The sequence below is a fragment of the Vipera ursinii genome (assembly GCF_947247035.1).
Source record: "Vipera ursinii genome assembly, chromosome: 4".
Lineage (NCBI taxonomy): Eukaryota > Metazoa > Chordata > Lepidosauria > Squamata > Viperidae > Vipera > Vipera ursinii.
Window position 1 is genome coordinate 56,267,824 of NC_139514.1, and position 20,059 is coordinate 56,287,882.

General features: G+C 39.0%; 1 long non-coding RNA gene across 1 annotated transcript in view; it reads left to right on the top strand.

Moving 5' to 3' along the window:
* Positions 1–20,059, top strand: part of LOC310640274 — a 367,510-nt gene that overhangs the window by 72,903 nt on the left and 274,548 nt on the right. The window lies entirely within an intron of this gene.

Consider the following 20,059-nt stretch of genomic DNA (forward strand, 5'->3'; position numbering starts at 1 on the left):
GACGCTCTTTGTGTGCTGAATGCAAAGTTTTAACATGCAAGATTGTTACTAAGCTTCAGAGAACAGTTTGTCAATAGGTGGAATCAGTACTTTTTTTGTAAAAGAAAAAGGTGCCGGAACTCACAAATGTCATGCAACCCACCTTGCCTACCTTTCAAGGTTCCATCCAAAAAAGGTGCCGGAACTCCGTTCTGAGCATTCTATGAGAAAAAAAGCCCTGGGTGGAATATATATAGTCCTTTAGTGAAAGCAGACTGATTTTTGTGCCAGTTACTTTTAAGGAACTGGAAAGGAATCTGCTGAGGCCAGTTTTGCTACAAATTTCTGTGGTGCAGAAGTACTTTTATCAGAATTCACAAGGATTAAGTAACTAATAACTTGTGTCACATTAATAATGATTATTAATATTTTTAAAATCCTTCAGTTATCCCATTATTGTGTCATTGTCTGATTAAAAATAGGTTTTCCTGTTTGAAGAAAAATGGTTTGTAGAATGAGGATAATTTCAAAGACCATAGTCCTACAAAACCTGAGACAACATGAGTGAGTGCATTATGCAAATGAAAACAGAGATAACAATCAGCTAGTATGAACCCAGAAGGCTGAAGGGGTAAATGTAAACAACTTAGAAATGAGAACATAGTTATATTATTTATGAATTGCTGTAAACTATTACAGGAAACCCTCCTTTAGTGATCATCAATGGAACTGATAACTCAGTCATTAAATGAAGCAATCACTAAGTGAAACCACAACTGTGCTTATTATCTTCAGCTTTCATGTGCTTTACAAACTTATGATGGTCATAAAAGTGAAGTTTGGTTGTAAGATCTGTTATTTTTTCATCACTGTCATAAATGTACGTGGTTGTTAAATGGCAAACACTATGTTCTGTACCAGCCTGCTACCGGCCCTGCAGCAAAAGCAGGGACAACCCCTTTACAAACGGCAAGAGGCTGGAATAAAGCCTGCCAAATTTATTAACATAAAACAGAGCAAGACAAGACACCAACCATGAAACAGGAGCTATGAAACAGGAACTATCCAAGTGGTTGCCTTCAGCAAACCAGCCCTCCCACACATTCCCCTTTTATACAGTTCAGGGCGTGGCCTCTCTCTGCCTCCTTCCGAGGTGCCCCATTGCCTTCCTCTGTTTACTCCTGATTGACGGCCTCCTGCGTCGGGCGTCCTTGAACAGGGCCAGCTGTGGGTCATCTTCATCCACGCTGTCAGGCTCACACAGCTGGGTCTCCGTCGTGACCAAGTGGGAGGGGCCCGGCTGAGGGCTCTGCGGAGCCTCAAGGCCATCATCAGCAAGCTCTTCAACACCCCCCTCCTCCTCCTCTGAGTCGTCCGACCCAACTGCCGAACCCACAGGCTGACCCTAAATCACAACACACTAAACAAGGACTATCTGCATATAGAACTAGAGAGAGATCAATCTGTTGGAATAACAAGTCCTAGTCATTATATAGAAATGCCACATACCCAAACATCAACCAGTTCTGCTGCAAAGCTCCATTTTGCTTTTATTTCTTTATGGTGAACGTGTATGAGGATGCCACACCCAACTGCAGCATCAAATATATCATCGAGAAGAGAAATGTATGTCAAGGTTATTCCTCATTCCTTGTGAAGTATGCAAAGGAATTACACTAAATATCTGGAGGTGCCTGAATCAACCTCAGCAAATTAGTAAACAATTCTTTGAGAAGATGATAGCGGTGGTGTTAGTCATTTTCTGAAATGGAAATATCATAGGTCTGAACTGCTCCAAAGATAAAGTTCATCAGAACAAGTCATGCTTCTTTATTCACGCCAAAAGCTGAACCATCAGTTCAGAAGTCAAGATGAGGACACGTTTTCATATTCCTGCCCTCATACACAGCATAGAAAATGGTACGATCATAGCATAATTTGATGAGGATGAATGTGCTCCCCCTTTTAAATTAACATGCAGCTGTAAAAATATAACTAGCCAAATGAAATACATAAGCAATGCTTCTAAAGAACAGCAATTGACAAAGTAATAGCAAATAAGCATCTATAGTAAAAATATATTTCTCTTCCATGTGATATAGGTTTCCTCCGATTAATGTATTTAATGCCATTTATATGCTGCCTACTGGCAAAATCCTTAGGAAAGCTCACAATAAAGAACTGTTTACCTTTGGGGTGAAAGATAGGAATGAAGAACTATGAGCATTTTTGAAGGACTCCAATGGATCTGTATGCTATTGTGTTAAGGTTATAGTCCATATGGACATGCCATATCTGTCCAAAATATAATGTCTTATGCTCAAACAAAATGTCCCAGTCACAGAGCTACTCTATATCCAACCAAGATTTTAGACATGCAATCAATCAATCAGAATAGAGCTGGAAGGGACATTGGAGGTCTTCTAGTCCAACCCCCTCAAGCAGGAAACCCTATCCCATTTCAGACAAGTAGCTGTTCGGTCTCTTTTTAAAGATCTCCAGTGACGAAACACTCACAACTTCTGAAGGCAAGCTGTTCCACTGGTTAATTGTCGTCAATGTTAGGAAGTTTCTCTGTAATTCCAGGTTGCTTCTCTCATTGATCAGTTTCCATCCCTTGTTTCTCATACCTGCCTTCCGGTGCTTTGGAAAATAAGTTGACCCCCTCTTCTTTGTGGTAGCCCCTCAAATACTGTAACACTGCTATCATGTCACCCTTACTCCTTCTTTTCTCTAGACTGGCCATTCCCAATTCTTACTACCATTCTGCATATTTAAGGTGCTGGTACTTACCTTTAAAGCCCTACATGGCTTAGGCCCGGGATACTTGCAGGACCGTCTGCTACCGGGGACGACTTCCCATCGCCCAGTGCGCTCACACAGAGAGGGCCTCCTCAGGGTGCCGTCAGCCAGACAATGTCGGCTGGCGACCCCCAGGGGGAGGGCCTTCTCTGTGGGAGCACCAGCCCTTTGGAACCAACTTCCCCTTGAGCTTCGGATGGCCCCGGACCTCCGGTCCTTTTGCCGCGACCTCAAAACTTTTCTCTTCCATCAGGCTGACCTGGATTGATGATGGGTTTTTAAATATGTTTTAATTTTTAACTGTAGTTAATTTATTTTGGGGCTGTTATTTAATTCTTTTTTAATTTTTGTATTGTTGTTTTTTATTGTTGTAAGCCGCCCTGAGTCCTTTGGGAGATAGGGCAGCATATAAGTCCCAAAAATAAATAAATAAATAAATAAACAAACAAACAAACAAACAAACAAATAAATAAATAAATAAATGTGTTTTAGTCTCCAGGTCCTGTAACCATCTCAATTATATCGATGTAACTGAGCTCCCCAAAACACTGATAAGCTGGTTATTCAGATGTAAGGCTTTGGACAAATTAAACTGGTTCCCAACGACACTGTTGACTGACACTGAGAAAGTTTGAGTTAACATAGCAGAATGTCAACCCGCTTTACCACAAACACATTTTCTAACCACAGGAAGCCATTGACATACAACCATTCGTTTAGTAACCGAAGTTACTGCAGCACTGAAAAAAGTGACCTATGTTTTTCACGCAACTGTTGCAGCATCCCCATGGTCACATGCTCAAAATTTGGGTGTTTGGCAACTGGCATGTATGTATGACAGTTGCACTGTCCCGGGATCATGTGATCACTGTTTGTGGCCTTCCCAGCCAGCTTCCAACAAACAAGGTCAATGAGGAAAGACAGATTTGCTTAGTGTCTGTATGATTCACTTAACAGCTGCAGTGATTTGCTTCACAATTGTGGCACAAAGGTTGTAAAATGAGGCACAAGTCACTTAGCAACTTCCTCGCATAGCAATGGAAATTTTAGGCTCAATTGTAGTTGTAAGTCAAGGGCTCCCTGTAATGGTAAGCCTATGACAAAATCTCCTCTATGAATCTGCATTCACAAAGGTTCAGCATGGGGTGTTTGTCTCCAAAACTGTTGTAAACGTTTGGCAGGAAAAACTATGAAGTTCAGTTTAACCAGAGGATAGGCTAATTTTAGAAATGTTAAAATGTCTGTTGAAGTCTTTTAAAAGGAATAACAACCCTGATGTGTTTTTTTTTCAAATCTGCATTTAAACATACATAGAAATTGATAGAAAATATAAATTAGATCATTGAAAGAAATAACATGTAACAAATCCTGAAAATGTAAAAATAAACTCTGTTTTTTATGTTAAAACCAATTTTTCAAATCAACTGCAAAAAAAAAGGAAAGGAAAAAACTCAATAGGAGAACAACTTTAAAAAAATGCTAAGGAGGGATATTTGGTGGTAATCAAAGTAAAAATTGAATTTGTCAACTGAATTCTAATCAAGGGAATAGCTCTTACCAGTTTCTTAAAAGGGGGGGCATGGCCTCAGAGGCAAAGTGGATTTCCCAGGAATGTCATTTTTGTGGTCCCTGCCCTCTGATTTCTCAAGAGATAGTCATCCCCATCTGCTCACAGCTAGACTGCATAGGACAGGTAGACTGTATCTGCAGAAGACTGTCCCAGATGTAGCAACGGTTCAAACTATATAGGATTTCTAGATAATTAGGTAAAGGTAAAGGTTCCCCCGCATATGTGTGCTAGTCATTTCCAACTCTAGGGGCCGGTGCTCATCTCCGTTTCAAAGCCGAAGAGCCAGCGCTTGTCCGAGGACGTTTCCGTGGTCATGTGGTCGGCATGACTAGACGCCAAAGGCGCACAGAACGCTGTTACCTTCCCACTGTAGTGGTCCCTATTTTTCTACTTGCATTTTTACGTGCTTTCGAACTGCTAGGTTGGCAGAAGCTGGGACGAGTAACAGGTGCTCACTCTGTTACACGGCACTTGGGATTCGACCCACCAAACCACCGACCTTCTGATCGACAAGCTCAGCGTCCCAACCCACTGAGCCACCGCGTCCCTTTCTAGATAATTACTGGCACCTTAAAATAGGCTAGAAGCCTTCTGACAACCAGAATATCTCCTGTAATTTTTTTTATTATGGTGAATGCTAATGCTGGACAACAGCTGGACAATACCAGAATGTTCCAGCTTCTGAGTCATCCCATTCCATGAAAAAATAGAGCAATCTAACTAGGGGATGGCAAAAATCCTGTATTCAGCACCTCCTTGACCAGAAATGGGCATCACTGCTGGAATCATGAAAGCTTGGCAAGCCTCCAACAGAAACCATACGTTCAGGAGAAAACCTAGACTGTTACTTTCAGAAAAATTCAGTGCCACCCAGAGCAATAATGAAAAAATCTATGGAGCTGGGTTTGACACCAAAAGTAATTCTTGCTGGGATTCAGATTCAATCTGTTTTACAGCATCCAGGCCCTCACAGCCTTCAGACATTGGGTTAGGATTCGTACCATGTATCTTGCTTCATCAGAAATAGGCTATTGAAGACATGTAACCCAAACCTGATGGATTACCTCCCTACTAGTTTTGTGTAAATGTATGGCAAAGTAAGAAAAAAGTCTAAGTGCTGGGCAATCGCTGGAGTACTTTCACTTTTGTTTTCCCATCACTGATTGGAATCACCCCTACAAAACAGTCCTTCCAATCAACCACCCTTGTAGGTGGCCCCAAAGGCTAATGCCCATTTCAAAACTGCTAAGTTTTTTTGGGGGGAGGGGGAACACTGCTCTTCATGCAGCAAAGATGGTTCTCTGTATTTTGAAAGAATTCCCATTATCATTCAAACGTGAAGGGTAGCATTCTCTAACTCTTTTAACAGTAGCTTGATAGTTACATTAAGGAGATGAGGTTTTTCACATCAAGTTGTTTCCAAAGGCTATCTTACCCATACCTCTGATCAGATCATGCAAACCACTAAGCTTCGGTAATGATAACTTCAGCATGTTTCACAATCCAGTTGATTTGGCTATCTAATGGTCCCCCAGAAAATGAGTTCATTCAGTAATCAGGTCAAGCTTTTATGAAAGGAGTCAAAGACAAACTCACCTGCAATACTTTGGATGAGGAACTGGAGCTGAAATAACAACAGGAATGTCATTAGAAAGCTGGAAATCATAACATCTATTATGTTCTGATTTTGTTCTGCATTGTTACATGATCCCTTTTTTTTAAAGGACTGAGGTTCCAGGAGCTGAGTTTGGTTTCTTTTGGCAGGAAAGTTGGTTAAAAACTTCAGGCATTTCTTTGATCATTGGACTTGTTTATAGCTATACAAGCTAAGCAACAGAAGCACAAGCATAAAAATCCCAATGGTAAAATCAGTTTTCTGTATCTGAGTCTTGGAATAGTGAAACAATAGTTTCATATTATTACATGTTTTTGCTTGCAAAGCTGAAGATTCAATTCATGGTGTCTAAGCTCATAAAAACAGGGACGCAGTGGCTCAGTGGGTTAGGACGCTGAGCTTGTTGATCAGAAAGTCGGCAGTTTGGCGGGTTGAATCCCGAGTGCCGGGTAATAAAGTGAGTGCCTGTTATGCGTCCCAGCTTCTGCCAACCTAGCAGTTCGAAAGCACGTAAAAATGCAAGTAGAAAAATAGGGACCACTATGGTGGGAAGGTAACAGCATTCCATGCGCCTTTGGTGTCTAGTCATGCCGGCCACATGACCACGGAGATGTTCTCGGACAAGCGCTGGCTCTTCGGCTTTGAAACAGAGATGAGCACCGGCCCCTAGAGTCAGAAATGACTAGCACACATGTGCGGGGGAACCTTTACCTTTACCTTTTAAGCTCATAAAATGTACTCCATATTATGCATGGTGTTCTAATGACAAAGCTAGGTCTGTTCTACGTAGTTTACTCGTCCGCTAACCTGTATAGCCCCGCTAAAATGAAAGCTGCAACCCAATACTCCCTGAGGGTTGGGGTGACAGCAGTACAATCAAATTGCTTGCCATGACGTTTCTTTCATAATAGCATTCAACAATAAAAAGAATTGGATGCTGTGTTACACTCACGTGAATCCCACTCACAGAAGGAGATGGAAATGGCACTTATAGGCTAACAGGCAAGGAGAGCAGAGGGGCTCAAGTTCCATCAGTGTGAGAGGTGACCCTTCCACAATAGTCATTAAATCGGAGGACTGGCAAGTTCTAGCACAAACAGATTTTTTTTAAAAGAATGGAGCCTTTCTTGATTTTCTTAATGTTGCAACATGTGTGCCTTGCACAACACATTTCCTAGGGACCTCTCCCTAGTTTATTTTTAAAACAGGGACACATATGATCATCAGCTACTCATTCTCAGCTTCCCATTCTGTGTTCAGTGCAAAGTGCTTTCTGCTAAGCTAAATGTATTTTTTATATTCAAATAGAAAATCTTACTACAGAAATATCAAAGGTCCAGAGATCACTTGGAAAATTCTGAACAGCTTTTTCCCATTTTGATAGTGAACGATTTCTAAAGATGAACACAGTACTTATAATAATTTCATTAAATAACTGCCAGAATTTTTCTTGTGGACTGTATTTCTACAGAAGAAAAGAGCTGTTATTGTAATAAACACATTGTATATACTACATGAATATGAAGCTCTTTTGATTAATTCAGACAAACAATATACTGTACGTTAGGAGTTCTCCTAAATAGGACAGAAGATGGGAAGGGGCTAGACTGGATACAGCTAGACACAAGGACATTAGCAAGGAATGAATGAGTTAATGCCATCCAGAACATCCAATAAAAAAGAGCAGGCTTTGATGAGGTTTGTGGCTACCATCTTGCCTTGTTGACTCTCTCCCTATGAGTACCCTGAAATGGCTAGTAAGCACAGGTGCCATTGAAAGTCCCAGTATTCAGAAAGGGAACACTTGTATATTTCAGGGAAATAACTAATCTAAAATTTCCTTATCCCAAAATGGGAATTTGGAACTTAGCCATCTGTTTTAATCCATACCGCAGCACTTATTTCAATGTTCATATCTTGTGCCAGCACATCTACAGAGAGGGTCCAAAAGAGGTCAAGGTGGCAGCTGAACCTATGTGACTGAAGCCCTGTTGTTTTAAATATGTTGCACTTATTACAAAGCCCACAACTCATCGTAGCTATATTCATCTTGGAGGGTGTTTTTTTAAAAATAAAAAAAATAGATTGCAGCTGTAGGCTGGAGATCATAACACACCCACCCCTACCAGCGGTGTTACTAATTGAACATAGAGTATAACTGCTCATTTTCAAATGCCATCATTTGCAAGAAGTTAAATAATGCCAAAAACTTTCCAGGAATCCCCTAAAGAACACAGATATTTATATAGAACTGTCTGGCTTGATTATTTATAAACAGAAGCTTCTGATAGGAAGAGTTACAGACAGAGCTTCCCCAGTGGGGCTACTGCTGCTGAATTTCAATTTGCTATAAATACCTAGAAGAAAGGTGTTTGGGGACATTAAGGAAACAGCAGCTGGTAATAACCTACAAAGGGATTCTTCTGGGAACTTGTATATTACAGGAAATGTTTAAGAGCTCAGTGTCACATACCTCAAATCACTGTATATCTAGCAGCTGCCACCAGCTGAACGTGGGTTATAACTACACCCAGATTACTCACTGTTGCAACTAGGAATGGAAAAACTGGTTTGGATTAAGAAGATGTAACCTACACATGTCCAGGCCTGCACATTCATACACGTACATATGGTACAAAAATAACTTTGGGTGAGGGTGACTCTCTGTATGAGTGCTTATGTATTTTCCACAAATCATTCTGAAATTTGAAGTACTGGAATACTATTTCCAGGGGTAGTTGAAAGTTATTCCAGATCAAACCACTATTCTTTTCATATACCCACATGGAATCTAGAAGACTCTCCAACACAAGCATGCATTTATATCTGTATATCTATATCTATCCATATCTATATTATACAAAGTTTTAATAAAATTATCAAAGTAAATTTTTGGATGCTCCATCACAACTTGACCATTATAAAATAATTGACTATCATGACAACCAACAACTACTGAAATCAGCTATTAAAAGAACTACTGCTAAGAAATCTTTAGGAAGAGGTGAGTCACACATTACTCCTTTTTCAAGGGCAGAGGGTAGCCAATACAGCTTTCAGTCACAGTCAGAAATTGTGCATTATGAATGAGTCTGTTCAGAAAAATCAATGTGAATTTAACATTCCTAAAATACCTGCAAGACTCTTAGAATTTAATTTGTAATCTGTCAAATTGCCATTGCAGTGGGTCTCTGTCTGTCTGTCTGTCTGTCTGTCTGTCTCTCTCTCTCTCACACACACACACAGAGAGAGAGAGAGAGAGAGAGACAGACAGACAGACAGACAACTATTCCATTGTTACCCAATTGCATGGTTTATTCCAGAAATAAGTAATAAATGAACATTCATTGCTAATGTTTCCATTTTAGGATTTAAAGGAAAAATCCTCAGTATAAATAATATATAGACATGCTTGTTATGAGGTCAGAAAATTCCATCCATTTTATACTAACATTAAAAGCATGCAGCAATTTAGTGAATAAAGCTTCGGATTGGTGCAATTGTCCTTGACTAGGGTTCTTTGGTGCAGTCACCATGTTTTACACTCTTCACTTTATGAAAAATCCACATGACTTCTGAACTTTGCCTACTGCTGACTTAAGGTGCTGTCTACTCCTTCCTCCTTGAGTCAGCCAAAAGCAATGCTTGCAACTCCTGTTCAAACTGATACAAAATGGCACAGTCCTGAGTAAGTGTGCCATGTGGGGGCAATCAAAGCAATTCTCCAGTATAGCTGCCTTCCTTCTTTGGCACATCATCAGCCCCTGGGAGAAAAAAAACACTTTTGTCAGTCACTACACTGCAGCAAGAAAGAGGCATGTCTACCTGTAAATCTCTGTTCTAACCTCATTTGAATAAACATTTGTTAAAAAACTGACAGATTCACAAAAGAGCTTAGTCACAATTATTTAGGATGTCTTTCTCCTTCCTTCCTTCCTTCCTTCCTTCCTTCCTTCCTTCCTTCCTTCCTTCCTTCCTTCCTTCCTTCCCTTTATAAAGACCAGACTCCCAGATTTCTTGGTGTTCTGTTAGGGATGCTGCAGGAGACACAATTGGCACTGTCATTCCATTGTCATGCTATGTCAGCCTTCAGGCGAAGCACCAAAGGCCATAGAGTTAAAGCCCATTCAGAGCTGCTGTTTGAACAGTTTAGTCAACTGTTTCTAACATACCATTATTTAAATTTACCAGTCATAAATTGCTTCCATCATTCCATGGCAGATGAAATATGGGAGCCTATGTCTGTCATACTATGTGATCCATATGGGAGTATATTTGCCAGAAGAATGCAAAAATACCCCCTGTGCTTAAAACAACAGAGGTCTACTGCACAGCCTGGAAGGTCCGGTAGCTAAACGCTACCGTGTCCAGCTCTTTGTTTATTTAATCAACCAATTAGTCAATTTATATGAATGCTCCACTTGCCAATCTACTGTAACTCTGGGCAGCAACATAACATTAAAACAATTAACCATAGCAGAAATAAAGAACATGCATATATTCCAGAGACAGACACATCTAACATTCCAGCCTACATGCTAGGGGAAAAACAAGGTTTTAGTGCCTTCTGAGATACTAGCAAGGTGAGGGCAAGTTATATCTCATGGGATGATGGAAAATAATTGCCATAGAAGAAGAGGCAAGAGCATAGTAGTGGCAGAGAAGGCTGACCTGGGACCTCATAAAGCCAATAAAGACCTACTTTCTGGTTATTTTTGGTCACCTCTGAATGTAGAATGTAGCAAAATATAATAGATTTTACATACCTTGCAGCTGTCATTGGTTCTTGTGCTATCAAAAATACAATTTAAGCTTTAATGGTCAAAAATGACAAGCAGATCTCTCTCATGGGCTAAGGATGCGATGAAGCCATACTCATAGGGCATGACAGGAAAAAAGTTGGGGCCAGACCCTGTTCATGCCATGCTTAGGTGCAAATGTGGACATGACCATATTTTTTATTTATTTTTTTATTTTAATTCCATTTATATCCCGCCCTTCTCCGAAGACTCAGGGCGGCTTACAAGCTTAGCAGTAGCCTTCATTCTATGTATATGCCTGCTTATTAGGGCTTTCACACACACCCCAAGCGGCATTATTACAAAGTCAGCTTAATTGCCCCCAACAATCTGGGTCCTCATTTTACCTACCTCGGAAGGATGGAAGGCTGAGTCAACCTTGAGCCTGGTGGGATGCGAACCTGCACTAATTGCAGGCAGCTGGTGCTACTTAAGGAGGCATTAGCCCACTGCTCCACCAAGGCTAATATGTTTATTACTAGAGGAGAGAAAGAATATTACTGATGTTCTATTGAGATATACCCATTTAAATGAATTAATCCACTCAGCAATCCTGCATTTCCAAATTGCATTTTGTTGAGGCAAATTGAAAAATGGGTTGACAACTTGGTAAAGTGTGCTATTCATTGTTACTCAGTGATCTTCCCTTGAGATCTTTTTTCCAATTTGCACTCCCCAACTTCTAGTCTTGGAACTTCACTTGGAAATGAAAAATAACACAAATACTTCTATCAGAGTAACCTCTCGCCATCATATTAAGGCAAAGGCATAGTTGAAGGGTTGCATGACTGAGATAACAAGTAATTTTATCAGAACTTCATCCGATTCTGTAAAGCTAATCCTTTCCTTTCCTCTTTCATTTCTTCTTTCCTTTCCCCTTTCCTTTCCTTTCCTTTCCTTCTTTCCTTGTATGATTAGGAATTAGTGCTTCCCTCCAATCATGAGTCTCCTAATCTTTTTTGTTTTATATTTTAGAAAAAGTGATAACTTGGAATATTTCTTTTTCTTTTTATATATTTCTTTGTCTGTATCAGTTTTTTACCTTTATATTTGTGAACTTTATTTTTTTTTTAAAAAAAGAACTGGACTGAAAAAATTAGTAGAGGGAAACAAAGAGCCAAATTTTAATTTGCAATTTTACAGCTCTTTGCTGTATCTAATGGCTGTCAAGATTTTTGCAGCCCTATTTGCGTTTGCAGATAAAGTAAAAAAAAATGCTTCATGGCACCTTTCATACTTTTACAGAAGTGAGCTACCTAAGTAACTAATTAGTCATCCTAAGTAACATTCCTTTGGATTAATGTCATACTAAAAAGGGTGTTCCAATCACAGGAGGAATGTTAGCACTCCAGAAACCCATAGAATTATGAATGCATTACTTGTTCATATCGTATTCTCACCCGTAGGAACATTTCTAATGGGAGATTTCACACTCACCTAGAGAATTTGGAACTGTTCCACAAATTAGTTATCTCCTTCGATCTGACATGGGCACCCTAGTCAGCGATTCCTTGAAAGGAGCCTGGATTTTTCCTGGTCTCTCTCAGTAATCACAAGTGCTCAAAAAATACATGATTGAACTAAGTGACATTAAGAAGGCAGCAATAAAGCCATAAAATCATACAGGACTAGGAAAATTGTTGTTGTAAAACACCCAGGGTTATTAGGTGGTGTAGAAATTTGAATGGATGGATGGATGGATGGATGGATGGATGGATGGATGAATGAAGGAATGAAGGAATGAAGGAATGAAGGAATGAATGAAGGAATGAAGGAATGAATAAAAATGTACAGCTCCTTTAAGAAGGCACTAACAGCTACAGGAAGGATCTTCATGCTAGATCCTATGCCCTTTTGCTCACCTAGGATCCAAATACTGAACACTTCTGGTTTGTATTACAATGCATGCCAAGCATTTTTCACATTTAGATTTCTGAAACAGTTAAACAAAATCCCAAAACACTGTACAAAGGAGGAAGGAAAGTGTTAAGCATAGCATGTGTCAGCCCTGGTTTCCTAGTGGTATGTGCCAAAGAAAATATTCTGCCAAAAGTAGGCATGCAGAGGCGATTTTTATTTTTGTTTATGAAACAGGAGAGGCATGAGCATGTGGAAAAAGCAAAAGTTCTTGTTCGAATTCTTGTGCAAAAACAGATGACACAAATAAAGCCTGCCAACATCTCCTCCTGACTGCTGAGAACAAAAGATCTTCTTTCAAGGGAACACTCATTGGTTAACCTATGATTAGTCCCTGATGAGAGGGAGACAGAAATCTCCTCAGTCCTTTCCTTGGTTTCTCAGTTCCTGCCATGTTGGCACTGCAGCCCTGTCTCTATTAAAGGCTAGATGACTGTGATTGACAGAATACTATTATTCCACTGAGTAGCTGATAAAATGTCATTCACAGCACAGTAGGACCTAAAGTTGCCCTACTGCAAACTTGCATCACCTCACACTGACAAGAAACTTGGTTGAATACTTCTAGAGCTACCAACCAGCTATTACTGTCCTGGTGTAACTAGTACTCTGTAACCTAGTAAATAACCTGTAATGAAGATCTAAGACAGGGGTGTCAAACTGCTGGCCCGTGGGCCGGATGCGTCATGGCAAAACCGTGCCCACCCCATTGCCGGCAATGGAAAAAAAGTCACGGTACATTGTGACACATCACATGATGTTGCAAGTTGGACACCCCTGATCTAAGAGGTCTTTTTTTTGTCTCCAGTTGACCCATTTCTTCATATTCCATCCATATCTTGGTGGATTCTGTTAATCATATGATGACGGAATCATACATGATGGAATCATACATGATGGAAACATAACACAGCAAATAAAAACAGGAATAATATCATTCCCAGTACTAACCTCTGTGAAAGCACTCAATCAGTGGAATTTAGAATTCTTGTTTAGAATACTTTTCAATTTAATCCTGAGTTCAAAAACCAAGGACAAACTGGGAAACCCAGTGCTTTTTTTGTAAAAGAAAAAGGTGCCGGAACTCACACATGTCATACAACCCGCCTTGCCTATCCTACAAGGTTCCATCCAAAAATGGTGCCGGAACTCCGTTCTGAGCGTTCTATGAGAAAAAAAGCCCTGGGAAAACCTATATCATTTCTGAAAGGCAAGAAACTTTAGTATGTTTTACATATTTGGGTATTTGAAATTTTAAATTGTCCTTCATCCTGTCAGACATTAGGCTAATATAAAAATAAAATTTGAAATACAATGCAATTAAAAAAAACCTAAATACATTCAGCTTACCTAATGCAGTAAAAACAATCATTTCCATAGCAATATGCAAATAAATTCAGAAGCTGCAAAATTAAAAGGCAAGCTGAGTGTATAACTATTTAAAAAGTCTTGGGACTTTTTAAAAGTATAATTTTGTGCCAAAAAGCTTATAAAGCCACCACTATTTGTATTTTTGGAAGAAGGTATACATTCCCTAAACAAATATTTTTTAAAAAATCTTTGAGCTAGGATTCAACCATAAATCTTGAATCAAGCTCACATAGGAGAAAGCACTTTTTCAAATGTTAGGGTTCCAATAAATTACATAGATCTTTAGAAATAAGACAGAGAAGTCTTCTATTGGCCACAAAAGCAAGTAGAGTTAACCAGTACTGTATTTTCAAAATTCACTTTATATAAATGTACCTTAACAAACTAGTTAAAATTCTGGCAGCCAAATCCTCCTCCTCCTCCTCCTCCTGCTGGCAACCTGCCTGGAATAGATTGCAGTTTTCCTGGCAAGGTTTTGGAAGTCCTTGCCTGCTTCCTAGGATATAACTGGTCCAAGTTCACCCAGCTGCCTTTTGTTCTTAAGGTGGGACTAGAACTCGCAGTCCCCTGGCTTTTAGGCTGGTATCTTAAACGTTGCACCAAACTGGTTCTCATTTGTACCTCTTACAACATCTAATTAATTTTTAAAGCATTGCTATGTTAAGTACCAGTGCAGTGATACAAACTGAGGGGTTAGTCAAGTAAGGCACACTCTACCCAAGCAACACCTGTCCAGAAACAGCTGCTACTGTTGACCCAATCAAAGTTAATAAATGAAAGGGAATTAGCTTTCACTGACAATTCTGAATTTTCAAAAACCAGATTCAAATTGCATATCTAACATTTCATGGATAGAACGACAAGAATAGTTTGAATAGCATTTCCCATTTTACATCATTGCTTCTACTTATACCTGCTGGGGATTTAATGGTCACAAGATGTTTTGACTTCTTAATTCTAATTAACTCAGGCCATGGCATGAAGCAGGACTTTTTAATCATAAGGAAAAGCCTCTATTCAAACTCCAAATATGGTCTGTACTACATGGGATGATATGGTGTCTATTCCATATTTTATTTATTTATTTAATTGGATTTATATACCGCCCTTTCCCGAAGGACTCAGGGCGGTATATAAAGTTATGCCATCACATTTTCTCTCTGTTTTCTCTAAGTCCCCCATTCCTACTACAATTATTTTTACTAGCCTTTTGCTAGCCTTTGTAATCCAAGGAACTCAATCAACAGTTCTTCAAAAAGAGGATGGCTAATTTTCATTATGTATCTTGTTCATCTATGTTCCCTGAACTTTGTTTTGCTGACAGATTTCCCCCCCTCAATTTTATTAGAGAAATTGTAAATGATCATTTGAAACTTGTGCTTTATTCCATTTTTGGGAGGTTCTATTGTCTCATGCCAACTTTGGGTTCATTTTTTTAATTCATAGAATGTACTTACACGAAGAACATCTTTTTAATAAACACTCAGTTACTTGACATCAGCAAATCTGAGGAGCAAGGAAGAGATGCACTGAAGATATTTCACAACACTGGCTGTAAGGTGCAACAGCTGCCTCCATGTAAACTGTTATACAGTTGACTTATAGTAATAAAATACACAAATAATTCTTGTCCCAAAGGTGCTTTTTCAAAAGGCAACTAGACTAAGGTAACATACGACCGACAATCTTTGCTGGCCTGGCGAGTTTCTAGTTGTTTTGGAACTGTTGGTGAGACCGTTAAAAGTCGTTGGCGCTGTTTGAATTTGTTCTGCCAGCAGCAAGATCTGACTGCTGGCCCAGTGATGGATTCTACTGCAAATCAGGGCTGTTTCCAGAGGAGGCAGAGGAAGAGAGGACCTGGAGCTTATGGAGCGAAGGAACTGGATGAGGCTGTCGGCAGGCCCAGAGGAAGAGAGAGAGGCTTTTGGAGGAGTTGGTGGCGGCGGCAGCAGCGTGCTCCAGGGGCGAAAAGAAGCAAGGCCTCTTTAAGGAAAGGGTGGAAGAGTCAGGATCAGAAAAAGGAAAGAAGGCGAGGTTGTCAGAATACAAGCAAATTTGAGGGCTAATCCACATGGAGCCCCATTTCCATCTGTCCTGTTTGCCATCGTTCACTCCCTAGAGACTAAAATGGACAATGTGAAATTTGAGCGGGCCACGAACAAGGAGTATATATCGGAGGTGGTGACCCTTTGAGAGCTGTATGCAACGAAATTTCATTTTGATGTATGCCAATTGGTGTACATTCAAAGTGACAATAAAGTTATCATCATCACTTTGTTTTTTCTTGAAGACCATGACCTGGATGACTGAGAATACACAAATATTTCTTTGTTCCCTTGGTTATTCATACTTTTTTTTCTTTTCCAATGAGATTAGGAAAGACCAAGAAACAATGATATACCTGAAGTGGAATAAGAAAATTGGGAATATAAAGTAAAGGCAAGAAAAGGATGCTGAATCAAGATATCTCTGACAATGAAAATAATATGTGATTTTGTTATTGTCTTTAGCCTGAGGGAATATCTTAAAGGATATCTAAAATATACTACTACTATTGCAGCTACTCATTTTAGACTGGGTATGCATCTGACAAAGCCAAAGCTCAGAATACGTTCAGTAGATTAATCTAAGAGATATCTGTAAAGACGTATTATCTCTACGAAGCAGTGATATTTGAAATCTTCCAATATATTGTTGGTGTTTTGAATACTTCTCTGCAAAAATGGATGCATTTCAAAGCTGTCCCTTGAAGCAGAAGACTTAGTAACGTGACTGAGGAAAACGGTGGTTGCAGATGTACCTGAGCAAAACTGATTTTCTGGACCCTGAAATATCAAGGCTTATTTGGTCACCTGGATGAATGACTAATGTTGGAAATCAGATCAAAGAAATACAGTTGTCTCCAAGACTTCTCAGGAACTTTCTATGTTGTCCACCATATTCTTTTGGATCACTTAGCTTTACTGACATTAGTGTCCTTCCTGTTGGGCTGTGTCTGGAAGATGGTATAGGTAATCCTCAGCTTACGACCACAATTGAGCCCAAAATTTCTGTTGTTAATGAGACATTTGTTAAATGAGTTTTGCCCCATTTTATGACTTTCCTTGCCACAGTTGTTAAGTGAATCACTGCAGTTGATAAGTTAAATGAACCTGGCTTCCCCATGGACTTTGCTTGTGAGAAGGTTACGAAGGTGACCACATGACCTTGGGGCACATCAATGGTCATAAATAAGAACCCAGATGCCAAGCATCTGAATTTTGATCACATGATCGTGGGGATGCTGCAAAGGTCATAAGTGTGAAAAACGGTCATAAGTCACATTTTTCAGTACCATTGTAAATTTGAACGGTCACTAAATGAACTGTTGTAAGTCGAAGATGACGTGTACTATAGGATTGGTATTTGATATTTAGATAATAGATTTATGGTGTCTGTTATGTTTTGTGGTTTGTCACATATGCTTCTTAGCTTTTTCATGAAAGCACTGAGGTCATCTGGAGCTTTAAAATTGTGTGCCAACATTTGTGTGTTGATAATACCCAGCTCTACTTCTCCTTATCTTCTAATGACAGAGAGTAATCTATACCCTTGAACTTTGCTTAACGTCAATAATGGCTGAATGAGAGAAGCTGAAATAAAATGCAGACAAAACAGAGGACTTTTGGCAAAGGGGAAAGATACAGTGGTGGGATTCAAAAATGTGAACAACCGGTTCTCTGTGTGGATGCCCCTTCTAGAAGTCCATTCTGGGCCTGGGCAACAAAAAATTAGCTACCAGTTCTGCCAAAGTGGTGTGAACCGGCTGAATCCCACCACTGGAAAGATATAAAGATAAGCTTACTCTTGATGAGACTGTATGCATCCAGCAGGAGCAGGTCCACAGTTGGGAATATCCCTTGATCCACAGACATTATTGCACTTGCAAGTGGGATCTTTGGCCAGGAGCACAATTACACTTAATGAAACAAACATAATCCTTCCTGAGCTAGCTTGACTTAGCAACTTAGCAACAGTCATCCAACCCTTGGTTACAGCTTGTCTGGACTAATGCAATGTACTCTATGTGATGCAACCCTTGAACAGTGGCCAGAAATTGTAATTAGTACAAAATTTGACAGCTAGACTGCTGATTGGTGAAAAATGCAGATATGTTTACCAACCAGGCACAATTAAAGGTTTAGTAATGATTCAAAAAGTCCTATTAAAGGGACAAGAATACCACATCCTGATTGAATTAATAAAAAAGGAGGAATTCTATATTTAGCCAAGACCTCATATGAAAATTTCTGCTGCATTTTGTCAAACACGTTTTCCACAAGCAACAAAATCAGCACCAGTTTTTAAAGCTTTAAGGGATGCACAGCTAGCATATCAATTAGTAATTTAATATTCTAATATCAGATGCATGGCAGCCTATAATTAAACTGGATTAATTAACCAAATGGGTAACCAAAGGCACTATAATTTGTAATGTACATGCCAGGATTATCTTAATTATTCTTTACATCAGCATTTATCAAGGTTAGCTATTGCAGCCATAGGAACAATATCAGCCTTCAAAATCAGAATTACATAAGCTTTATTGAAGGAGACTGGGATAAAACATTTTTTTAAAAAAAGATATCAGTCCAATGGCATTATGTCCAAGGTTTTTATATCACTCAGTGAGATAACCATTGCATTGCATTTGCATTTATTGCATTTATATACCGCCCTTTCCCTGAGGACTCAGGGCGGTTTACAGGGAGTTAAAAATCAAGCATACAAAAGTTAAAAACCAATTTAAAAAATATTAAATCAACCCTGTATTATTAAAAACCCCAATTAAAATAATTTTCTCCTCAGCCTGGGCCCGAGAGCTCATTCAAACTGAGAGCTTTCCGTTTCCACAGGTTATGTGGTATCTGTTAGTACTTCTCAGACAGATAAAAGTGCAGCTAAATAGAGAGTATGATCAGGTATAATTGTAGAGAGAGCTATTCTTTATAAAAATCAATTTCTTCTTCAGTTAAGTTTGACTCAGTATTGTATAACTGAGACAGAGTAAAACAAAAGTTGATTTTTGGAAAGTCAGCAACATTATATGTTTTACTCCGGATATCTTTTAATAGTTGAAAAAAATACTATGTTGTTTCTATAGTTTCAGTTGAGAAGCTAGTAATTTATTAACTGTTTTTAGGTCCTTCCCAGTATTTTTGTTTTACATGATTCAATTATTATTTTATTTCATGTGCATAAGTAGTTCTTCTTTATCAGTCAGAAAAGATTTTTATAATTCTGCACTGGTCATCTTTCATAGATGCTCAAAAGCTTCTTACTTTACCCCATATTTTCTTAGATTTTTTATTTTTTCCATGTAAAATGTAATCAATACCAGAAAATGTATTGTTTGTATATCTTAGTTACCTCAAACATTGAATAAATTCACAGAATGTCTATCAAACTCTTAATTGTCTTGCTTATAAAATGACTTCTTTATTAAAGGTATAGTATTTATAAATGCCTTCTGGAAAAAAGTGAGACAAATCTTTCTTACAATCGATAATGTTTCTGAGGCATGATCTGTTATAGAATGTATTCACTGGCTTTCTATGACTGCCCAACATATAAAGGGTAGCAAACATAGAATTATAATACAGAACAGAAATAATCAACCAAAAAAAAAAAATCCAAAACACAATAGGATGTAACCAAGGCTGAGCTTGGTTCATATTCTCAAAGATCATCCCAAAGATGCCAAATCTGTCAAAACTTGTAAGACTGGTAGAAACAACCTGATGCATAGTCCTAAAAATAACTAGGTTCTGTGCTATGGATGGCTTTTGAACTGTACCCAGAAATCTATAAGGAGCCATTGCAGTTCCTGAAGTAGAATGTTACATGAGTATACACATAACTACCCACACTATTGTATTTTGAAAGAATTGTAGTTTCTGAATGGCCTTCAAGGGTATCCACATACAGACTTCATTGCAATAATTAAAGCAGAAACTGACCAAGGTA